This window comes from Ambystoma mexicanum, chromosome 5p, assembly GCF_040938575.1.
Source record: "Ambystoma mexicanum isolate Mex_15411 chromosome 5p, UKY_AmexF1_1, whole genome shotgun sequence".
Lineage (NCBI taxonomy): Eukaryota > Metazoa > Chordata > Amphibia > Caudata > Ambystomatidae > Ambystoma > Ambystoma mexicanum.
The window spans coordinates 994586236-994598304 of NC_090930.1; the positions used below are offsets into that span (position 1 = coordinate 994586236).

Here is a 12069-nt window from a genome sequence, read left to right on the forward strand (position 1 = left end):
ATGGGCATAGATGAAATGGTATATACAACTCCAGACCCATTACCTATTATACCTGAAGACAAAGTCTTGGGTATCATGACAGCCTTAACACAAGCAGAACTACGAAAAGAAATCCAACGGACAATGAATCCTGATGCCTACCTCGCATGGCAAACTCAAGGAGAACAATATACCATCAAGGACCATCTACTCTTTTTTAGGGATCGCCTATATGTACCCAAGAAGGAATTACAACAGCATATTATTTCAAACTACCACGATTCACTGATCGAACGGCACCCTGGGATCGCCAAAACCCTAGCTTAGGTGAAAGAGAACTTTTGATGGCCTACCTGGCTAAGGACCTCATTCAGTATATTCAGTCCTGCGGTGTCTGCGCACAAAATAAATCACAGAAACAAAAACAATTTGGTCTCCTACAACCATTGGACATTCCTACAGTTCCATGGCACACTCTTTCCCTTGACTTCATCACTGATCTACCTCCAAGCCAAGGGTTCAACACCATCCTTGTAGTTGTGGACTTATTCTCAAAGATGGCCCATTTTATTCCTCTCAAATGCCTCCCAGACGCAGCCACTTTAGCAAAAGTGTTCCTGGAGGGCGTGGTTAAGCTACATGGCTTCCCTTCGGTTCTGGTCTCTGATCGAGGCAGCCAGTTTGTTTCAAACTTCTGGAAAAAATGTTGTGCAATGGCGCAGATCGACGTTCGGCTATTTACCAGTCACCATCCCCAAACGGACGGCCAAACCGAGAGAACCAATCAGACACTCGAGCAATATTTACGGTGCATGCTGCACCACGAACAAAGGAATTGGAAAGATCTATTATGGATAGCCAAATATGCATATAACAATGCTTTGCTTTCAAGCACGGGACAAACACCCTTCTATACCCTTTATGGCAGACATCCACATACTTCTGAACTAGACCTTCCAACCAGCTTGGAAATGCCAGCGGTAAAGACTCTACACACAACCATTACTCAGGCTTTCCAAAGGGCAAAGGAACACCTTATTCGTGCCAAAGAAAAACAAAAGCGATTCGCCGACCTACACCGGAAAAAGGCCCCTGATTATCAAGTAGAAGACAAAGTTTGGTTAGCCGCTAAATTCGTACCCATCAAGGGAACCCGGACCTTTCATCCCAGATTCTTAGGACCCTATACCATTAAGGCAATTATCAACCCAGCAGCCGTGAAACTGGATTTACCACCTAATCTATACATCCACCCGGTATTCCATGTGTCCCTCCTGAAACCAATGCAACCCGGCACACGCATTGGGACACCACCTAAGCACATACTTGTTGACGGAGAACCAGAATTCGAAGTCAAAGATATCTTGGACTCTTAATACTCTAGGACCAAGCTATATTATCTTGTCGATTGGAAAGGATTTGGACCACAAAATAGATCCTGGGAGCCCAGTGAGAATATCCACACACCACGTCTAATCAGGAAATTCCATCGGAACTTCCCAACCAAACCTGGGCCAGACAGGGAACACCATGGGAGGGGCCTTAGGGGGGAGTGCTGTCACGACCCTTGCCCAAAATCCCCTCTGGCAAACCCATTGGCCAGGTGGAGTCAGGACTCGGGCCTCTAGAGCCTGGCATCCTCTTCAAATGCCCTCATGGGGTCAGTCCTGGCGCCTATGGCGCCAGGCTCATACACCATGAAAAACAATGTGCTTGGGAACTACTTTATTGTGTTGTCAGCCAACATGGAGGCATCCACATAGCTTGGTTCCTAAGAACCAAGCTATGCGGTCTAGTGTTTTGGGTGTGGTAGCCTAGGGACTACTTTATCTGGACTATTTTGTTGGGGCTATTTAAACCACACCCGAGCAAGATAACACGCTTCACGTTACTTTGCAGCTTGCAACGTGACGCTCACCGTGTCCAGCTATTCCCTCAAACCTCGGAGAAGCAGAACCTGCAAGGAGACAAAAGGAACATCATTAGCAGCAGCATTTTACCTGCAGTCTTCATCTTTAAACACTCGCAAGTACTGAGAACAGCTTCCTCTAATCTGCACGTCTCCCGGACAGAACGACCTCAAAGAGGAAGATAGAGGCAACATTAAAGAAAGCAGTAGAGACATTTACAAATTACGAACTGCTCAAAAGGCTTACCCGGCTGCTCGCCTCTCAGCTGGCACCACTCGGGACATTCCACTCGCGCTGAAGAACACCCCGACCTACAAGGAAGGAAAACACAGGTTAGCAAAGGCAAGACTTTGCAGCGCTGCGCATAGCGCTTACTTACCGCATCATAGCGCTCTTAATGCGCCATCATTTACCAGCGGGGCCCAACCAAGCCAGTTCGCCGCGCTGAAGCTCTGCATACCTAAGGGAGAAAAAAAGAGACATTTTAAACAAAGAAAGGCATGCAGGATAGCAACAAAACTAAAGAACAGCAATAAGACCTACCTGAACCATATCAAACGGGCCGGCGTCAGTGAAATAACTGGACCGCACTCGCCCATGAAAGACAACGCGCCCCTGCAAAGAAGGCAGGACGGAGGGTACGCCTAATTCTACCACAAGGTGAGGAGAGGGCGCCAGAGGGACTGAAATCATACGGGGGTGGAGGGAGGATACTTACCCCAGTCGGTCAGTCTTGAACACAGTCCTCCTGTATTTTCAGGCAGAACCTTTCCCGCAGACCACATCAGGGCAGAGCTGAGAAGCATACCAGCGAGTAACCCGGCTGGGTGGCGTCCCTGTGGATACCAGGTGAGTGTAACAGATGGGGCACCTATCCCAATACCACGCAGGCTAAGCAGCACCCTAGCGCCCATGCCAGAGTTCGACACATCAGGCCCACCATCCAAACTGGGTCCGAGATGGCTACTGTGGGTGAAAAAGCTTGAGATGTTTTTCAGGGCAACTGGAGAGACATATGACGATGCGAAAGTGGCCACAATGGTGTACTCAGCTGGCACAGAGGTGCACAGGATTTTTGACTCACTAAACCTGCATGTGATTACTTATGATGCTGTCAAACAAGCCCTCCAAAACCATTTCCTCCCCATGGCGAATGTGGACTTTGACAGATTTGTGATGTGTGCGGAGAGGCAACAGGACGAAGAGTCCCTGGACCAGTTTTGTGTAAGGCTGAGGCACCTTGCGAGTACCTGCAGGTGGGGGAATGAGGAAGAAATGGTACGGAATCAGTTAATACAAGGTTGCAGCTCAGGGAAGCTGCGGAGACAAGTGCTTCGAGAGCCATGCCTGACGCTTACACAGATCCTGAACAAAGGGCGCGCCTTCGAACTAGCTGAGAACAGGGGCACCAGGATGGATGCGGCAGTGCGTCCAGGAGGACCGAAGGTGCCTTTGCTGTTGGTTGGCCCGCCCTGGGGAAGACACGTTGGAGACTGAAATGCGCAAATGGTCCTTCATTGCCTGGGCACCCACAGACCTGTCAATAATGTGGGTATGATCTGCCTCACACAGGAGAGTGCCCTGCTAAAACGAGAGTCTGTGGAAGGTGCAGCACGCCCGGACACTATGCGAGGGTCTGCAGAGCAACGGCTCCGGTGGCTGCGTCAAGGGGGCCAGCGAGAGTGAGCGGAGGAAACCAAAGGCGATTTAGGAATGTGTCAACGATCAAAACAAGGTGTGCAAGAGTTGGACATTGCTGAGGTGGAAGAAGAGGTTTTTCGTCATCTCAAACATAGCATCAGGTACAACAAAGAGAAGGCAACCGACTTGCACTGTGAATATTGGGGACGTGCCGACGACCGTTTTGATCGACACGGGGGCGTCGGTCTGCGTCCTGGCAGCAAAGCACTATGAGGCCCTCCCAAATTGGAGCTGTCCAAGGCCCGAATATATACCTTTGGTGGAGATACGCTGCTGCCAATCTAAGGTGTCTTCGTAGCACCTGTTTCACATGGACCGAATACGATCAAGGCCAGATTTTTTGTAACCGACGTAAGCCTGCACTCCTTTCTAAGCTGCACCGCCTCAGAGGCTTTGGACATTGTGCACTTTATCTTATCAGTGTACCAAACAGACATTCACCGTCTTCTGAACAGGTTTAAGGGTGTTTTCCAAGGTGTGGACCAGTTAAAAGGAGATCCAATTAGACTGCACATTGATGGATCCGTGAGACCGACTGCCCTCAAGCACAGAAGGATACCGTTCCACCTAGGAGCACAGGTGGAGAAGGAACTACAATCACTGATCGACATGGATATCATTGAAAGGGTAGAGGGCCTGACGCCGTGGGTATCGCCTATAGCAGTGGCGCCCAAGCCCAAACAACCCAGGGCAGTTTGCATCTGTGTGCACATGAGACTGCCAAATGCCGCCATTAAGAAGGAAAGACACGTCACGCCCACGCTAGATGACATCGTGGGTGAGCTGCAAGGGGCAAAAGTGTTTTCCAAACTCGATTTAAGATCTGGATACCACCAGCTAGAGCTCCACCCAGAGTCACGATATATAACAACGTTCAGCACCCACAAAGGGCTATACCAATTCAAAAGACTCTGTTTTGGTGTCTCATCAGCAGCAGAGGTTTTCCAAAACGTCATCCGTGGAACCCTGGCGGGACTAAAAGGTGTCATCAACATGTCCGATGATATTCTGGTCTTCGCCCAGTCTGAATCCGAACACTTGAAAAGGCTGGAACGAGCGATGGAAAGACTTAAAAGCTTGGGCCTGACACTACATAGGAAGAAGTGCGAGTTCCTCAAGGACCGCATCGAATTCTTCGGGTTTGTCTTTCACGTCGGTGGCATTTCTCCTGACCCAGAGAAGGTGCGAGACATTTGCGAAGCGGCCCCACCAGAATCACCAGCAGAGATTAGAAGTTTTCTCAGTATGGTAAATTACTGTCGGAGGTTTATTCGTGATCTGGCGTCATTGTCAGAGCCCCTACGAGCGTTGACGAGGAACGACGTCGCTTGGGTGTGGATGACCAAAGAACAAAGGCCCTTCACCGACATCAAGAATGCACTGTCAGGCCAAGAGACAATGGCATACTTTAGCTGAGAAAGGGAGTCGAAAATTGTTGTGGATGCGAGCAGCGTGGCGCTGGGTGCGGTGCTGATGCAAGCAGACCTACATGGACACATACGCCCCATAGCGTACGCTTCAAGGTGCTCACGGAAACCGAGAGAAGATACTCGCAGATTGAGCGGGAAGCTCTTGCCATTCTGTGGGGATGCAAACATTTTATTTTGTACATCTTAGGAAAGCCGGTGGTAGTTATCACGGATCACAAGCCACTCATACCAATCATGGCGGGAGCTTCCTCCAAACCACCTCCACGCATTGAACAATGGATGCTGTCGCTGATGGAGTATGGTGTTAAATTACAATATCGTCCAGGCACCCATAACCCGGCGGACTACTTGTCCAGGCACCCAGGGGCCGGGTGTGATCGAGACAATGTTGAGGTGGTGGACTGCATCGACATGGTCCACAACACTGTGGAGGCGGCTCTGCCGGAAGCACTATCACGCCAGGAAATAGCTGAGGCATCCGAGGGAGATGAGATCTTTCAGGTCATCAGAGCTGCAATGGACCTCGGTGAGTGGAGGGAAGTGCTCACTAACAATGCCAGGCGGGAGGCCGGTGCTCAGAAGGACCTTCAGGCGATGTGGAAGGCCCACAATGAACTCTCGGTGACCGAGGATGGACTCCTATTGCGAGGTCGACAAATTGTCGTCCCGCGAGTTCTGGTGGACAAGGTGTTGCAACTTGCGTACAACAGACATCAAGGCGCCGCCAAAACGAAAGCTCACCTGAGGCTTAAGGTGTGTTTCCCGGATTTGGAGCAGCGGCTGGAAGATTTTGTGCATGCTTGTATTCTGTGCCAAGGGGCCAGTCCGGGGGAAAGAAGCCCACCGATAAGAACTATGGAGAGAAGCGAACGGCCGTGGGGGGGGCGGTACATGCCGATTTCGGATCCACAGGAAAGGAATGTACTTCCTAGCGGTTGTAGACCGGTGGTCTAGATACCCACAAGTGGAACTGGTGGAGTCAACGGCTATCGACCACATCATCTTGGTGCTCGAAAACATGTTTGCCACCCATGGCTTCCCGATTGAACTATGCTGCGATAATGGCCCACCATTCCAGGGACAGCAATTTGCCAGGTATCTGGAAGAAAGGGGAATCAAACACAGGAAGGTCACTCCGCTCTGGCCAAGAGCGAACGGAGAAGCCAAACGGTTCATGAGAACTCTCAATAAAGTTTTCAGAATTTCGCTGAATGGTGGAGGTGAATTGCGCCAGAACCTTTTCGAATTCCTCTGAGAGTATCGAACGACCCCTCACCAGTCCACAGGGGTCACGCCGGCTGAAGCCCTGTTCAGACGATGCCCCAGAGGATTACTGCCAGAGGTAGAAGGGCGAACACCAGGGGTGATCGACGACAACCGTGTCCGACAAGAGCGAGAGGTCAAGAATGAGAGGCAGTGTACACGGAGAAACCTCCAAGAAAAGACCATCGGAGTAGGGGACACAGTGTTGGTGCAAAACAGATGCCCGGAAGGCAAACTGTACCTCATGTACGAGACACAACCGCTAGGGGTGACCCACGTGAAAGGGTCTATGGTCACGGTGGCCAACGAGAGAGGTACTATCACGAGGAATGTGTCCTACTTCAAAAAGGATAGAGACCAGCCTGCCGGAAGTGACACCGATGGCCCAGGTGTAGGTGCCAACAGAAGGGGCCCGCTTGACAATGGCACCTGAGGAAGATGGAGCCCCGGCTACCCCGGAAGCGACTGGGCCACCCCGAGAAGATGACAGAAGGTACCCGAGTAGGGTGGGGCGCCAATGCCCGACGAGGTTCCAAGATTATATCATGGACCCGGTCTCCTAGGGGACAGAGAACTGTTCACACTAACTCACGTTGGGTTACTGTATGGTTACTGTTTAGTTGTGTTTCTTGTTTGGAAAAAGGAGGGATGTTGCTAGTAAGCAATAGTTGTAGGCATGTGCGAGCCGCTACGAGGCTCGCGCATGCGTGTATGAATAAATGCGATCCCAGAAGGACTGTCCTGTGTCTGCTTACAGTACCCGTGTGTGAATGCGTGTGCGGGTTAGGGGCGCACCCGCCAAGTAATAGTTTTGTTAGAATGTGATTATTTTGCAACTGAGCACCCTATAATTGTTCTTTGTATTTTTCTGTTGGATTTCTGGTTTGTTGGAACTCATTAATAAAAAGATTGAAATTAAAAACGCCACCCGACAAAGATGTAAGTGAAATTAATTTATAAAACAGAAAAACATATGCTTTGCAAAAGAAAGCATGCCAACATTGGAGAATCGCAAAAACGTTTGTATCAGAAGGTAGAACATTTGTTTTGTCCATCGACTTGGACGAGGCCCGTGAGGGGTGCATTTAGGTGATGAAAGAAAAAAATGAGAACTTGCGTGAGTTTCGTCTATTCAAGGAGTGGCGCCGTTGGATATGAAGAGTGTGCGTGGATGTGGAAAGATTGGTGAAAATTAGATAACTATTCAGTAAGCATTGAGAGATACTTGGCTAGTGCTGTCCTAACTGTTGCAGTCCATAGGGGGCAGCCTGTGCAGGAGGAAGCTCAGAGAGGCCTGCCTGGTCGGTTTGCAACAATGCGAGGGCCTCAACCTTCGGCCGTGCTTCTTCCACGGAGATAGCACAGCACACTATGTACTGAGCAGCACCGGGGGCGATGTGGGGCTCGCCAGTGAGTAAGGCCCGGCTGCCCTTGCAGTCCCTGGCATCCGGTAATCTAAGCACACATTCCCATCGCAGGCTTCTGCTGACATGTCTCCCGGCGCTGCAGCTGATGTGCACACGCCATCCTCCCCGGGCACCAAGGAAACTTTTTGCACAGATGGGGAAAGAAGTTTAAAGGAGTTCGTTAATGTCTTTTGGTAGTTTGCACAAAAAAAGGTTTAACAACACACTTGGGTGAAAGTTTGCTGAAGTTGCCAGTGCAGTGTTCATGCAGACGATGATGCGTTTGTGTGTATATATATATGTATATATGTTTGCAACCTCCCTGTTGCTGCTCTCCTCCCCACCCACCCCGTCCCCTCCTCCCCCTCGCTCCCCTCCCATTCTTCTCTCCTTTCGCTTCCTTGTTAAAGTCTCTTTCTAAACCAACCAGCTCCCAGCAAAAAAGGCCCAGCCCAGCAGCAGCAGCAGCACCAGGAGCAGTTTTTTTTGCCTTGCAGCAGGACCCTGATGCTCATCCATATTAAACCGTCTGAGCTCAGGAATCCGGCCAGATCATCTCCTCCTGCTGCTGCTCCGGGGAGGAGGAGGAGTGCTGCCGCCGGGAGGGTTTATTTTTAACCAGGACCCCCCCTCTCCACGGCAGCATCAGAACAACATTTCGGAAAGGAGGCGGCCGAGGGGCCGGGGAGCCATCCAACCTGTTGCCGCCGCAGGAGAAAACTTCAGGGCTGGGAACTTGGGATGAACACGTCGCCTTCAAGGTAAGGCAACCTGGGCTTTTCCGCCCTTCTTTACTGACCTGCCTGTCGATGGATTTCGCTTTCTCTCGCAGTGCGTGCCTCTTCCTCAGGTGTTCGTTTAGTTGTGGATACTTTTTCTTTTTTTTATCTCATCTTGACGGGTGGGGGAGTAGCATCCGTGAAACATTAAAAAAAAATATACTATGTTTTTTATCCCAGGTCATTTTTTGTTTTGCCGCTTTAACTTGCAGCATCCGAGTTGTTTTTTTCCTTTGCACTTTGATACTGGTGAGGGAGGAGGGGGGCACATGATCTCTGTCTCCCAACCACCATCATTTTCTGCGTGCGTTTTTTTTTTTTTTTTTGCAAAGTTACAGCATGACACTCCTAGGAGCGATGTTGCTCGGGTGGGGTGAATTTGGCTCCCTTTGCATTCCGTTTGTCTGCGTGAAAACTGGTTCCTTCTTCCAAACGGCAGCATCCGCGTATGCGCCTCATTTGCACTTTGATACACTTCTTTCGCTGGAAAAGGAGGGCGGGGGTGTGATTGTGGTGTGTGTACGTAGGGGGTGGGGAAGAGTTCTGTGTTGGGAGATTCCTCTCCGATCCACCTATCATCACAACACTATTTTATTTTAAATTGCATTTTGTTTATAAAGTTATAGGTATGACACGAGTGCAAGCTGTCGCGATGGGGAAATGGGGCTGCGTGTTTCATGTCCCAGGCGACCTTTTTTTAAATGTTGGTTGCCTGCAAAAGACGTTTTTCTTCTGCTAAAAGCCAACATCCGCTATTTGTCTCTTTGGCGACGTGATACAGTTTTGGTGGAGGATGTGCTGACGAAGTGGGGGGTTAACTTTTTCTTCTAAACGCGTTCCTTTCAGCCCCCCCCCCCCCCCTCACCTCACCCTCTGAAAAGTTCTCAACTAAATAAGAAAGCAATCGCAAGGGATGAGGAAGGAGCCATGGGTGTTTTTCCTCCCCATGCACCGCGAATGCTGGATCACATAGGAAGGAGCACAAGGGCTGAAGGCACCGTCACGAGTACAGGAAGGAGGCTAGAGAGACTGCTGCCAGCAGCATCAGAGCGCCGAGAGGGGGGCAGGGGAAGGTGGGCTGAGCTGGACCAGCGAGCACATTCACCCCTCCCACACCGACACGTTTTCCATCCGCTTTTCACCGTGTGTTTTTTTTGTTTGTTTTGGGGTGTGGTGGTGGGGAGGGGGGTCATTAACTTTTGCCGCCGTCCCCCTTTCAGAGTGCGGGGTGTGGTTGTTTTGGGAGTGGGGGCCCTGCCGATGTTGCCTAGCCCCCGCCCCTCCTGTGCACCTTGGTGTGGATGCGGCAGGGCCAGCCCGGACTCGTCTCTTAGGAGACTGCGACCTTCATGGTTGCTAAGAGGCGGCCCGGGAAGAGTTTGCTGCTCCCTCAGTCAGACCAGCAGCAGTTTTCTCCCCTCGGCGGTGCTCCGGGGGAGGGAGAGGAGGACCCGGCCGCTGCAACTTTTCTCCTTGTTAAAGTTTGCATGCTGCGGCTGCATCGCTGCGGCTTCGGGCCCGGTTTCCGGTGCCATCACGGGATAACGAGGAGCAACAGGTGAGGAGGAGGAGGAGGAGGCGGCGGCTGCGGGCCGCGCAGTGGGGGAGGGGGCCAGAGGGAGTGTGATGGAGAGCAGCCGGATCAGTGCGCACTGCCCTGAAATGGGTGCGCTGTGCAGGAGGACGTTAGCTTATTGGGTGTTGGATTCTCCCGGAGATGGTTGTGCAGGCCCAGACACAAGCGCAGTGTGTTTACTGAGGTACGGGCTTCTGGATAACTTTAAACTTGCGGGTTGGAAAAAAAAGGGGTGTCGGTTCTGAATACAGTAGAGCTACGCGTGTGACAGTCGGACGGTCAGAATCCTTGGGAGGTGGGGCGCGTACGATCACTTTTTTTTAAATAACTAACATTCAGTGTTTGAAAATAAATATAATTCGGTTTTGAAAAAAGATAATTATATTCGTGTGTAAATATTCTAGCCACACTCCCACAAGGTTTGGGCAATAAGACGAAGAGCGTTGGCACGAGATGATGCCATAGCCGAGCATGAGCACGCAACCCCCATCAACATTTTAACCCCCCTCCCCGTACCTCCCTCACCTTTTCTGTGCTACGTATCATCCTGGATGAGCTGTAAAAGAGGAGGAGGAGAGAAGTGTTTTTTTTCTCTCTCCTTACTCCGTACTCAGCAGAACAGTCCTGTTCGCGGCGGCTCCGTCCTCGTTGGGGAGGATAGAGATAGGAGAGTTCAGATCCGGATGAGCAGTTCACATTCCACTGCGAAACCGTACCGCGGCCTCTGAAGGCCGCCCCGGCGCAAGCAGGGCACGAGAAACACCTCCAGTGCCACTAGAAGCAGCCCGAAATAGGCCTCAACCGTCACAGCACAAGATGGGGCTGCGTTAGATGCGTGTCTGCACACCAAGCTGTCGCGTTTGTGTGTACCGAAGGAGCCCTACGTTTGTCTGAAGAAAGGGCACAATCGGACATTTCTGTCGTTACAACCAGCATCACTTTAGATTCTGGTGTTTTTGTAGTTTCTTTTTTCGAGTGATGCTGCCTACAAATGACAGGCTTTGCCGAAGGGGACGCGAATTGCTTTGGTGCCAGGCTACTTGAAGGTCTTTATGCCCACCTGGGTTGTGATGTCTATGAGGCGAGATAGGCAATGGGAAGGAAACGTTATGAACAGTGCTACAATTATTGTAGGTGAAATAAAGTTGTGACCAATTAATGTGGGGTTACATCCGTTTATATTAATTAGATCAGATGTGGGAAAGAAGATTGTCTTAAAAGTCCTTTCTTGCCTTCTAGCACATTCTTTAGACTGGTGCTGCAAGACAGACTAATTGTTTTATATAATCAGATCGACTTTTTTCATTTGTGCTTTACTTACGCCAGGCTGGTAGTGGTATGGGGGAATGGCGGGGGGTGGCATACCACCACCCCTCCCCAGGTCTGGGCCTGGGTATACACTGAGACATCTTTCCCTGGCAGTATTACTAGGTGAATACTATTTCCTAAGCTTCCACCTTGCCATGGTACAGTGTAGGATGGTACCAGGGGCATCATTTATACCTCAGGTACAGTTTGGTAGTGTCAATGGAGCACCACTTTTTTAATATGATTCATGCTGTTGGTGGCTCTAGCAACACTTTCCATAAATTGAACACAAACAGATACTCGGGCTACTGCTTTTGCTTTGTTCAGACTTCGGTCCACAGTGGTACTTGGACATTTAAATTTCCATATGGTTCTGTTGTACAAGGAGCATCACTTTCAATGAGGTCCATCTGCATGGCAGTACTATATGTGGCTTTGCATTACATAATGTCCATCCTGGGCCTAGTGTAAGTGTATTTACTTTCTATAAGGATCGATTTGGCTGCAGTGCCATGGTTGTCACTTTGCCTTGCTTGGGTTGGCACTGGTTCTATGGTTAGCGCTTCTCCAAAAACACAGCCACGCCATGCTAGTTGGGTTGTAACTTTACTGTCTGCTGGACCAAGTGGTGGTACTAGGGATGTCACTACTTTTGTTGAATTTGCCATACAGTGGTACTAGTTCCTGGACGTTATCGCAGACTCTTATTGTCCGTGA

General features: G+C 50.3%; 1 protein-coding gene across 6 annotated transcripts in view; it reads left to right on the top strand.

Annotated features, from left to right (window-relative positions):
* The first annotated feature begins 8149 nt into the window (after positions 1-8149).
* Positions 8150-12069, top strand: part of RREB1 (ras responsive element binding protein 1) — a 245438-nt gene continuing 241518 nt past the window's right edge. For 2 of the 6 annotated variants that reach the window (XM_069613466.1, XM_069613470.1), the window contains exon 1: positions 8152-8450. The gene's annotated coding sequence lies outside the window, so the exon portion shown is untranslated. Of the gene's footprint in view, positions 8451-9563; positions 10027-10122; positions 10229-12069 lie in introns of those variants that run through there. The other 4 variants (XM_069613471.1, XM_069613472.1, XM_069613468.1 and 1 more) reach the window with 4 other exon arrangements.